General features: G+C 33.9%; 1 pseudogene; it reads right to left on the bottom strand.

Moving 5' to 3' along the window:
• Positions 1–6,396: 6,396 nt before the first annotated feature.
• On the bottom strand, positions 6,397–12,283 carry LOC136206874 (uncharacterized; annotated as a pseudogene).
• Positions 12,284–13,322: the final 1,039 nt, after the last annotated feature.

Below are 13,322 nucleotides of genomic sequence, written 5' to 3'. Positions count from 1 at the left end.
ATAAATCATCAATTAACACAAGTCTTTAAGCTATTATGAAATCCTTAATTGAATCCCTTCCTTTGATGTACTATTAGGCTTTGTTTGTTTGGGGGAAAATATTGTGTTCTGGAAAATTTTATGTAGGGAAAATATTGTGCAGGAAAATAAAACATTTTCATGTGTTTGGCAACAACACTGGTAAATATTTTCCGATGTTTGGCTACAACACTGGAAAATATTTTTCAACCACTAAATATAGATTTTCTGTATTTTTTTATTTTCGATTGTATTTCACATGTATTAAGCATAAATTAAACACCAAAAACTAGGGCTGTAAATGAACCGAGCTACTCATGAGCGGTTCGGTGATCGGCTCGATAAAAGCTCGGTTCGATTTGGCTCGATTTGTAAACGAGCCGCTCGTGAATACAATTTACTAGTTCGGTTTGTAAACGAGACAAGCTTGAGCATGTCAAAACTCGGCTCGAAAGCTCGTGAGCAGGCTCGATTAGAACATTTATGAACAAATTTTTATTTTGTAGAAAACTATATAGTTTTGTGTTAGTTCACAAATATTTAAACTTAATATTATTTCATTTGCTATTAGATGAGTTCATTCACAACCATAATAAATGAGTAATAGACGAACTATTTGTCAGCATCTTGTTTATTTATTCACGAACTTTGCTTGTGAGCTTGTTTATGTACACAATTAAAGAGTTATTTGCGAGCAAACTTCACAAATATAATTAACAATTTACTCACAAACAATTCATGGTTAGATAATTTTCTTAATGAACCAAGTTCAAAAGAGGATTTTGGGCTCGAAATAAGCTCGAAGCTCGGCTTAAGCTCGTTGAGCAAGCCAAAGCTCGGCTCAGGCTCGGCTCATTAATTTTATAGCAAGCTCGGCTCGGGCTCGAGCTCGTTAATTTTATAACGAGCCGAGCTTGAACAGGCCAAAGCTCGGCTCGGCCCGGCTCGATTACAGCCCTACCAAAAACACATATAAACTATAAGGTGTCGTTTGGTTCGCGGAATGGAATGGAATAGAATTGGTATTCCAAAGGAATAGAATAGCAAGGAATGGAATAGAAATTCCTTAGGAATAACTATTCATATGTTTGGTTGGTGGAATAAGATAAAATTAGGGGTGGCAATGGGGAGGGGATTATTCGAAAACCGTGGGGATCACCGCCACGTTACCGTGTAAATGGGGATGGGGATGGGGATTGCTATATCCGCCCAGTGGGGATCACCGCCACGTTACCGTGTAAATTCCCGTAAGTATCCCCGAATAAAATTATTAATTTTAATTTCTAACTATTATTTTTATACCAATGTATCATGTAAATTAGTAACATGATGACAAAATATATATACAGACTTTTATAATATATATATATAGATATATATTAAACTTTACTTGATCATACATTGGATTCTTCTAACTCATATCAAATTTTATGTTTATGATTTGTGATTGTTTAGATTCTTCTAACTCAGATTTGTGATTTAAATTCTTCTAACTCATATTAGACTTTACACAGAGTATTATTAGGTTTACCATTTTATATTTTAAATTCTTCTAGCTCAGATAGATTTGTGATTTAAATTCTGCTAGAGGTATTATTAATTTTAATTGAGTTTATTTTGTTTTGAGAACTAGCTAATTTCAACGGAATATAATTAGTTTATTTAAATTAGGTTTATTTTAATTGTCAATTACAAATAGTACTATTAATTTATTGGGCATGGGGATTCCCCGAAACCGTATGGGGAGGGGATGGGGATGAAAAAAATCCCCGAATCACTTAATGGGGATTCCCCGAAACCGTCCCGTAAACATTTGAGGACGGAGTGGTAATTGCATAACCGTCCCCGCCCCACACCGTTGCCACCCCTAGATAAAATAGAATATATAATTTTTCATTCAAAAGACAACATTACCCTCAAATCTATTACTATAAATTGTACGTTTTTCTTGTGTTATTAACGTTATTGTGTTTTTTCTTCATTTTTTCGTGTTTTCACGTTTAATTTTTCGGTTTTTCAGTTTTTCCTTTTTCTTTTTTTTTCGGGTTTTTTATTTTTCGCATTTTGTTACTTTTTCATGTTATTCACGTTTTTTTCATGTTTTTCGCATTTTACACGTTTTCGTATTTTGTTTGCATTTTTCGTCTTTTTCATGTTTATCGCGTTTTTCACGTATTGTCACGTTTTTGTGCCTTTTCAAGTGTTTGCTTTTTTTTTACGTTTTTGTGTTTTTCGCGTTTGTTCACCTTTTCATGTTTTTTGCAGGTTTTTTTTCATATTCTCGTGTTTTGTAACGTTTTCACGTTATTCATGTTTTTCTTGTTTAATATTTTTCGTATTTTTACATTTTTTAACGTTTTTCCTATTTTCTCTAAACGCGTATGTTTTGGAAAAAATGTTTTACCATTTCCATTGACTTACCACTTATTTTCCTTTTACTTATTTTCCTACCCAAACAAATACTATAAAATTAGAAAAATATTTTCCTGCAGAATATTTTCCTCCAAATAAATAGGGTCTTAGTATTAATATTATCAACTTAACGAAAAACCTAATGACGCAGTGGTTTTTGCCTCGTCCCTTAGCCATATGCCACCCTCTGGCTTCACAGCGAAACCACCGGATCATGTGGCTCCTTTCCACACTTGAATGGCAACTCTACTAATGGTTGTTGAGGAAGAAGAGATGATTGAAGAGAGAACTCTCATTGACTTGGAAGTAGAAGACCTTATCATTATTGGTTATGTTGATTAATAGGTTGCAACTTTGTTTTTCCCTTACCCCTTAATTCAAATAGAAATTGGCCCATCTATAAACTAATTTAGAGAGAAGGAAAGATGATATGAAACTGAATTAGTTTTATTGAAGATAAAAGGCTACTATATATAGCACTCACAAGGAAGAAACAAATTACAAATCAGTAAGACATTAAGGGGGCGTTTGGTTCACAAGGGGTAAGGGAAAAAGAATCAAGAAAGGGAAATCAAAGGAAAGGAAAGGAATAACCATTAATTCCTCTATATGTTTGGATATGTTTAGGAAAGGGAATGGGGTAAAGGGAATCCAATTCCCTAGAGGGCATGAGGTAATGGCTTAACCTAAAGTGGGGTAATGGTTTAATCTAAAATGGGTAAAGGGAATGGGTTTTTTTTTTTAAACAAACAAGAACAAAGGGAATGAAACCCTCCCATTCCCATTCCCATTCCTGAAGACCCCAAACCAAACGCCCCCTAAAGGTAAAAGTATTAATAGTTGCTTAGCTGGCAATTGTTACAAGGACAATCAATTTTTACCCTATCTCAACACGTTTCCCTCAAGTTGGGTATGCATAATTCAGCAAACCTAACTTGGATAAAGCTGAATGCATATGAGCACCTGAAACATTTTTGGTTAATAAATCTGCTAGTTGCTCATATGTTGGAGCACAAAGAGTATATAGGAGTAGATATGAATCCTTATTGTAGATGCTCCTCACATTATGACAGTCAATGTTAATATGCTTCACCTTTTCATGAAAAATAGGATTAGATGTGATACAAATCATTGCTTGATTATCACATCTCATTGAAATAGGTAGTGAAATGTAACAAGTAAGGTGTTGTTTGATAAAACTGAAAATTAAGTGCTGAATATTATAAGTGCCGAAAATATTGAGTGATACAATTATTATAAAAATATTAGTTGATAATGTTTAAATTAAAATATTAAGTTAAATATTTTGACTTACCAAAACAAGTGTTTTTTAACTTAATTTATTAATTTAAGTGGTGAAGAAATAATTGTTATCAAACGCACTTAAATTAAATAAGTGCTTAATATTTTAATTTAAGTCATTAAGTGGCTTATCAAACAAGGTCTAACTCAACCATTTGAGTTCACATGTTATAGTGGCCATGGATCGATACTCAGCCTCGGCTATCAGAATATCATTTTTGAGCCTGATGCTAAAAGGGTGGTTCAATGTGTTTTGACAAATCGGAGGAACCTCACGGAATTCGGTACTTTTATTGAAGAGATAAGAGTTATACTTAGTACCACCCTTATTGTTCGATGGTGTTTGTTCCAAGGTTAGTAAATGGTGCAGCTCATGTTTTGTCCCGAAATGCACGTTCCTATGCTGATTCATTCATTCATTTGTCTTTCATACATTCTTTGAGAGCACCCTGATTGGGGATGCTAGTATTATTTCATAATAAAGTTCAGTTACTTTAAAAAAATACTCAATAATAAATTACATTTCAAAATGCACAAATAGCCCTATATAATCGATCTAGTCCAATGAAATAAATCTATTAAACTTACAAAACAGATAAATGTCAACTGCGGGACATTAGGATCCATCTTTTGGATTTAACTACCACATCAAACTCGATCAATTATGACTCAATCAGATCCCATTGTCTAATCACATCAGCATGCATTTAAACCTGTGAACTAAATCTATCTATTTTAACATATTTAATATTTATTCCAGAAATACCTTTAAACCCGTAATTAATCACATTTTACGTGTTTAAGCTTTTATTTTCCTATTTACACCTAATTAAATATAAATTTACCGAAATAGAAAATTACATATTATAGTCCCCAAATTTACTGAAAATTATAGATTAGTCCCCAAACTAAACAAAAGTTACGGATCAAAATCAAATTGCATAATTAAAGGAAGGCTTATAAACCCTTCAGGATATTAGCTTTGGTGCTATAAATCGGATTTGCATAGAGCTAGACTCACGAATGCAAACGAACAAGATAACAACTGAAACACAAGAACAGAATCCCAAACTGGTGGAATTGGACCTAAACTAACTGAATTGATCTTAATTGACTGATTTGATCCCTTTCCTTGCTTCTTAGAAGAATTAGGGTGTTGAATTGGGTGATTACCCAAAGGATCAGTGAAGGAAATCAAGGATTTCACTCACTTTCAAGTGTGTCTTTCTCAAGAAACTTCTTCAAAACACAATATTTTGATCTCAAATGATATGTAGGATGATTTGTGATGATTTTGATGTGTTTTGGAAGTGATTTAGATGGAAGAAGATTAAGTTAGAGCTTTCTCTCTTCTTTCTCTCTAGAAACCTCTCTCTAAACTCTTAATTCTGGTCATTATTGATGTTTTGGGATGATTTTGGATGATTTCTCACGATTTGGAATGATTTGGGATTGATTTGGATGTCTTTTGGGGTGTTTTAGAAGATGAAGAAGATGAAGTTTCTGTACGTTCTCACTCTACTTTCTCTCACTTCTTTCTGTATCTTTTTTTCACCAAAAGCTCTCATCTTTTCTAAAAAAATGTCCCCCCTTTATATCTCCTATCGTTTTTTTAGTTAATGGGTGGTTCTTGGGGCTCAAATGGGTTACCGCAGTTTTTATCAAAAAACTATTATAACTTCCCGACAATAGTCGATCGGCTACGGGGGGCATGGTTTTTAAAACTAGATCGGACCAACTGGTTGAACCAGCCAAGCTTCCGGTCTGGTTATAGCATTTTGGGGTCATTAATGACCCCATGCAAAGCGGATGAAACCGGCGAACCGAGATCAACCCAATGAACCAGTCTCACCCGGGTTCAATTAAAAAAAAATTAAAAATTTAGATTTTAACCCATATTTATTAAATATTTAATAAAAAGAATCAAAAAAAATTATGGAGAAGCCCAACTTGAGGCTCTTTGGTGGTTCCTCATCCACTTGTCTATTTATAAGTTCACTTTGTGCTTCATTTTTATCGATTTTCCAATGTGAGATTGATTCTTTCTTATTCTTTCCTCTTTCATTTGGTGCTTCCTTATTCCATAAACATCCCACATTGGAAAACCTGGACGTAAATAAAATGAGAGTGATTATAAATAAACTCTTCTTAGGCTATTATTGTGTAATTGATTTATTTATTTTTTCATTATTTTGTTATTTCATTTAATATCATACACTAGTACAAAAATGCTTACTTGTGTCGCACTTTTTCAGGTTGTTGTGTCGCACTTTTGTGCGACACAACAGGGGTACGACACAAGAACTTTGCATCGCTCTTGAGAGCGACACAAACTACTCATCTGTTGTGTCGCACTTGTCACGCGCGCGATACAATAGAGCATAACTCTTGTGACGCGCTTCTAGAGTGCGCGACACAACATATGATAATTCTTGTGACGCGCTCCAAGGGTGCGCGACACAAGCTCCCTGATTAATCTGGTACACTTTGTATCGCTCCTTCCTCACGCGCGACGCAAAATATTGATATTTTAAAAAAAAAATTACAAAATATATATTTAAACAATTGCCAATTTATTTTTATTTTTAGAATCATTTATATATTTTTTAGTTACTTTGGATTGAAGGAAACTCATAGCAGTACAAAAATTAAAAATCCAAAAGATGTTCTAAAAACATTATATAACAACACAAAATAATCAATCATTATGTACTTAAGTAAACAATAACGGTGAGATAGACAATCACCTAAACTAAAATTGAATTTTTGGGAGAACCAAGAAAAACATTCAGGGCTAATTAAATAAAACTGAAACAACAAGAAGATGAATAATTCAGAACACAATTGAGAAAGAGCAAGCATGAAAGGGCAAGCATGAAATAAACAGACGACAATAAACGCAAATAAATACACACCTAAACCCAGAAATACCCAGAAATACCTCCGCCTTCAACGAACACCATTATCAATTGATAATCATGCCAGCTTCTAAGGATACGTCAATTGATAATATTTTACTTAATGTGGTTCTTACATTATCAAGTACTGCTCCTGCATCTAAAAAACGTAATTTACCAAGTACTGCTCCTACATTATCAATGAAGGAGCAGTACTTGATACGTCAATACGTCAATAGATTACGTAATTTACCATTATCAATTACTGCTCCTACATCAATTGATAATATTTTACTTATTTGAAAAAAACATAATGTAGGAGCAGTACTTGATACGTCAATAGATTACGTATTTTACAATTATCAATTGATAATCAGGCCAGCTTCTAAAGATACAATTATATTCTGGAATATAATTTTTCTTAGCGGAGTTCCCCAAATGCTTCTGTTGTACACATAGTCTCGATCCCGCCTTTGTTAAATTAAAAAACAAAAATAATATCAATCGAATACAAGCAATTTGCACAAGAGTTGATGTTCAGGAGCATCTAGTACTACAATTTAGATTTACCTCCCAAGAGTTCATCCAAGGCTTGGCTTCCTGTCATGATACGAATAACGGACTTCCTCTGTCACAATAAACAAGAATCGGACCTTTTAGCTACTTTTAACAGGTTTGAAAACTAGCATTACTTTCTCTTGTTACGTATGAGAACTTGACTCGTTGCATCGAATATTATCTCTCCTCGAATTAAAAAGAGCAGAGAGAGTGTACAACTTACTTTGATAAGAGCATCACTTCCTCTTATATAACCAAAATTCTGAGAAAGAAAAAGAGACATACGTAGTAGTTAGAGAATATAAAGTGAAGAGATAAGTCCTAACTATGGAAATCTAGTACTAGTATCGTATAAATTTAGCACAGAAGCCTAGATTCAATTATCAGCATTTTGAGCACTAACCACAAGCTTTTCAGCAGCTTCGTATATCTTATCAAATTTAGCCTCGGATAATCCTTTGATCCATATCAAATTCTGATAATAAAATGGAGACAACAGCAATCAGAGATGAAATCAACACTTGCAGAATTTCAACAATTTGAAAATCATCATACCTTTTTTGTGTGCATCATCAAGCCATTGCAGGTATAGATCCTTACATCTTGAAGCTTTTTTATGTCTCCAACATTGATTCCTTGTGAGATGACTGCAAAATTTACCAGATCTTAATACCGAAACATCAATAACATAGATAAACCTCAACGGCATTGATTTGGCATCTTCCACTTGTCAATGGCTTCAAACAAGTCCTCTTCGTCATCGATATCTTCTCGCTCCACAAGCTGTAGCTGACCTTGCTCTTCGGCTCTGAAACACAATCCAAAATACAGATATTAATACCCAGCAATTTCCTCAAAAACAACGAACTCGAAATCATAGACTGCACTAACACGAAAGCGAACGAACACCATTTCATCGATGGAGGCTTTTGATATGCATTACAAAGTCTCGGGCTGGCTTGTAAATTTGGTTGCATCAAAACCTGTTAAGCAATAACAGGGGGCATCTTATATTAGTCTTAAAAACCTCAGTCTTTGTCGCATTAATGCGAACCAGCAAGCGCTGAACCAAAATTTACAGTTAGAAGCAACTGTAATGAATTTAAAAGAGCTCTCAAAATGTACAGAAAACAAAATACTAAAAGGTTCTAGCATAATAGCCATACAAATTATAAAAAATAGTAGTCACACAGCTAAGGTCATGGCATTTGCAATTGTAGTTATCAACTGCATACAATTTGACTTTTGAGCTCATCATATAAAAATATTAGAACAAAGAAGCTAGTTTATCCCATTCAACTCAAGTCTACAGCATTCTTTGGAAAAATCTATGAGTAAAGACTCAATATGCTATAAAGTGAAATTACAACCAAGTTAGATTTGTTTTTCTTATGTGTATCATTAAATTTGTTTTTCTTTTATTCAAGTCAAATATAAATTTATATAACGCCTACCCACCTTCATGTATAAAAGAAATTCATATTTTGAAGTAATATATATTAATTGTTTTCATCTACAACAGATTCAACAGCTTGAATTGTTTCTTCATTCTTTGCTATGGAGTTTTTTTTTTGGCAATGCTGCTTCTTTGTCTCCTCTATATCATCTCTAACCTCTGGAACCTATATATCCATAAAAGATACCACACTTGCTACGTCCTAGACTATGAGTTCTACAAAGCCACACAAGATAGAACACTCGACACGTAATCCTGCACGAAAATCGTCATGCTATAAATTTAGGCGTTATTAACTTTAGTATAACAGTCCACCTTCTTATTGCCAAAAACAGGAAACTCAGTTCCTAGAGGAGAAAGCAGGATTGAAAACAAGCCATTAGGTGAAATACACAAATCAAAACACCACTCAATCATAAACAGGGGCAACAATTAACCAGATTTACACCCGCAATCCGACTGACCTGACATGATTAACACAATTATCATTTTCCTTGCATGTATATCATATATAACCCTACGAAACATATAGATAACATAACACCATAACCCGAATTGATACCCCTAATCATCAACAAATGACTTAACCTAGTAAACCACCATACATTAAGAATCCAGAAATCATCTCCTACTAACTCAAAATTGAAATAACGGTAACAACTCAAATATCTAATACTAAAACCACATAGAGAATAATCATAAAAAAGAAGCAACAGAAATAGATTGAGAAAACGCCAATCTAACACTTCATCATTTCATCAATCATACAAAAAAAATGAGAAACGAAATGGGTCAATGATCTCTTCCATTTCAATTAGCCCTTTGTGCATCAAGAAATTAAAAACCCATAATCAGGGACTAATCAAACGAAAACCCCAAATCCAATTTTTGTTCAATTTTATGCTGAAACAATAAATATGAACATTACCCACAATAAATAGTGATGTTCATTTCACAGAATATGTATCAAGGAACCGTCAAACTAGAGTTGTTTGAAGCAACAACAGTAATGAAAACCAGCAAAACTTCATGGTCATTCCCGTAATGATTTGAATAACCTAAGTTTACAGGAAACCAAACTTGAAAAATAGTAGGCTCATCTAATACATGTCTTTTACTCGATGGACCCAACGAGAAATCATAAAGAGAAAAGATACTAACAATCAATTTACCGGCTCACATAATTTGCAGCAATATTGTCTCTACAAGGCAACCACGCCAAAGCACACATAATTAAGAATATATCCCCTAATTCCCACCGCGAAGACAAAACCCTATATCCTGCCTTGAAAATTTCATCCTTATATTGCCTATGCAGCCGGAAGAAAAAAATATGTTAAAACTCAAAAACCATAAAATTCATTAAAATAGTTGAAGGGAAGGGTCACTCCACATACCTTCTGAATCAAGTGGTGGAGCTTTTAAAAAAAATCTAGTGGCCTCTGATACAGTCCCTGACAAAGATACAATAGGATTCCAAAACAGTGACAATTTGTACCAACTACAATGCTCCATAACTAAGGTGCGCTTATAGGTATGCGACAGTATATTTGATAATCTGAGTCGATAAATGAACATCCCAATTTAAGAGTGTTATGTTTTCATTTTCGTGTCAAGAAATTTACATAAATCAAAATTCATTTTGAAACTCATAGCATTCAAGTTTGGGCAATTTGACCTTTGTTCCAATTTCATCTTTCAAAAATTATGATTTTTGTAGGACAATATTCTTATAAAGTCAAATTGCCTTGTCCAATTCTAGCACACTAGTTCTACAATCCAAGATATATTTCATCTTTAATTTGTAAAACCCAATAGCTAGTGAATGAAGGAAAATGTATTAAGAGTTCAGTATGACCAAAATTTTTATATAAGTCATGTAGAAGTACAAACCTCTCTGTATCAAAAGGGAACTTGAGTGCTCTTGTACCGCTTTATGCCGAAACATCAGAGCCAAGCAAGTTAAAACTACACCAACATTGGGATGATGAGAGCCTATATCGAATGAGACACCATAGAATTGATTGATATATTACCCAAAAATCTACTCTAGATTTTTCCATATTACTTGAAATTACAAAGAAAACTTCAAAGTAACCCACCAAAAAGTTGCTCTGCTTTATTCAATGCCTTCGTCAATGTTTCCTCTGCATCATTAAATTTCCTGAAATAAATCTTATTAACATGAAAATGGAATCAGACAAAGCAATTAGCAGAAATGACCAATAAAAGATAAACCAATCTAAGCTCACCCCATATGAGCCTCAAGCTGCCCAAGGCACAGATGGATGCAAGCAGAACTTCATATGAAGACATGTTACAAGCTGATAAGGAATGCATGTCAGTGAAGTCTTTCTTTTCAGGTACTTCATTGATAACTTTCTGGTAGAAATCCTTCGCCAATGATAAGTTACCAGTGGCATGCAAGAACTCTCCAAATGACAAAGCAGCATTTCCAATCACAACATCAGCATATGGTAAAATACAATGCTCTAAAAGGATTTAGGATCATATGAGATACTTACCAACACAATCCTCACTGTCCTTAAATCCTTGGAATAATGACACAGCTGCACGAAAGTAGCAAGTTCAGTAATTACACAAGTGAAAATATAGCCGAAAATGTTTTTAAGTCTACCTGATTCAATATTGCCCCAAAGAAGCTCAACTAGCCCTTTAACTGCTTTAGCACGAGCATTGACAAATGCATCTGCATCTTCATCATTTCCCCAACGTTCTAAGCATTTATCTGCTAGTACTGATGAAGAATCATCCTATATAGGGAGAATAGTCTAAGTCTCAATGCAATTTTACTTTTACTTTTTTTAATCTAGATAGAAAATGAGAACTACAGAGCTTGAGGCAACTTACATTGCCCAAAGCTAAATTGAGTCCCACGAGAGCTTCCATGGCAGCAACTGCAACATAAACCATGTTTCTAGTCATAACATGCTACGATGAAATCAAGAATTTTGTAGGTGAAAGAGGTAGTTTCCTTACCTTAACACCCAGAGAAGATTGTTCCAAGTCCAAAATTGTTTGCAGCTTCTCCATTGCTTCATCATAACTCTCTCTACATAATGTCAGTTTAAGAACAGAATAGCTTTCATGATAGACTAGAATTAAACTGACCCCAAAATAGAAACACATTTTAAAACGAGGGGAAGAAAGGGAAAACCTTGCAAATAATAAGTTAGACATAGCGAGTAGGGTCATCCCCTTGGAATTCTGGGTCACGATACCTAGGCCCTCGGTCGACTCAGAAGAAAGACATTGCTCCAGTACCAGCATAGCTTGCCCATAAGATTCATCTACTCATAAAGTTGCAGAAAACCAATTCAAAAACGAAATTAATGTAAACCGTATCCCAAAATTAAAATGAAAAGAAATAATAAAGAAAACCTGATTTCTGAGATTTGGCAAGAGAGAGAGCGTAATCGATCATCTGAAGAGCAACTGGGCTTGCATTTGGACCGTTGAATCGGTCGTTAAAGAATCTCAAGGGTGGAGTTAAGAGGAAGGGTTTATTGGTTCTAGCAACGATGACCGTAGTTCTCAATAACTTCACAGCGGAGAAGAGGCGGTGAAGAGAGGGTGAAGATAGAAGAGGCGCGATGGAAGAGGCGTGAAGAGAAATGAAGAGAAATCCCTAATATTGATCGATGGCTTTACCCTTCTTCTTAGGTAAATAATTTATGAGTCCCCTTTTTTTTACCTAATGCATATTTAGTTCCTCTATTTTTAACAACACATTATAAAATCCCTATTTTTTTTATCAATATTAATCATTTGGTCATTTTATCTAGTTTTTAACCGAACATGTTTTAGCTTTCACGACAGCTATAGTAGATACAAAATGGTCATGTTCCTCTGTTATTTTCTGTATGTCTGTTTATGCCAAATATGACGATTAAAAACTAAAAAAATAGACAGAATGACCAAGAGATTAATATTGATTAAATATAGAGAGACTAAACAGTGTGTTAGGTAAAAAGAAAGAGACTAATAAATTATCTACCCTTCTTCTTTCATGGGTTTACATTTTTTTAATTTCATATAATTTTAATAAATTGTAACAATTTGTTAGTCTATCAGTATTTTTTTAAAATTTTATTTTTTTATATTTAGAAAATTATGATTAATATCAGTATTATACCAATTATTAATTAATAGTTTTATACTAATTAATAATAGTTATAGCATTATTTTTTAATATATTATTATAATTAATTAAATAGTTCGTTGTGTCGCACTTTTAAAAAAGAACGACACAAAGATAACACAGTGTTTGTGTCGCTTTTATAAAAGCGTGTCACAAAGATAAAACACTCCTTGTGTCGTTTTAATAAAAGCGCGTCACAAGCTTACTCTTGTGTCGCACTAAAAGACAGGCGATACAAGAAGTAACTCATTTGTGACGCACGCTCTTCAAGCGTGACACAAGTGATGACACAGAATACTTAGTTGTGTCGCGTTTAAAGAACGTGCGACACTAGTTGCTCTGTTGTGTCGCATTCTCTTCAGGCGCGACACAAGAGGTGCGACACAAGTGAGCATTTCTGTACTAGTGATAGTTCAATTATTTTTATAAACTAAATTTGGCTTTTTGGTTTTGCTATTGGATTTACTAATGACATAATTACTATTATAAATATAATAAAATATTAGAGTATTTTATC

The sequence above is a fragment of the Euphorbia lathyris genome, chromosome 9 (assembly GCF_963576675.1).
Source record: "Euphorbia lathyris chromosome 9, ddEupLath1.1, whole genome shotgun sequence".
NCBI lineage: Eukaryota > Viridiplantae > Streptophyta > Magnoliopsida > Malpighiales > Euphorbiaceae > Euphorbia > Euphorbia lathyris.
Note: the sequence above shows the minus strand (reverse complement) of the source record. Positions and strands in the feature narration are given on the sequence as shown.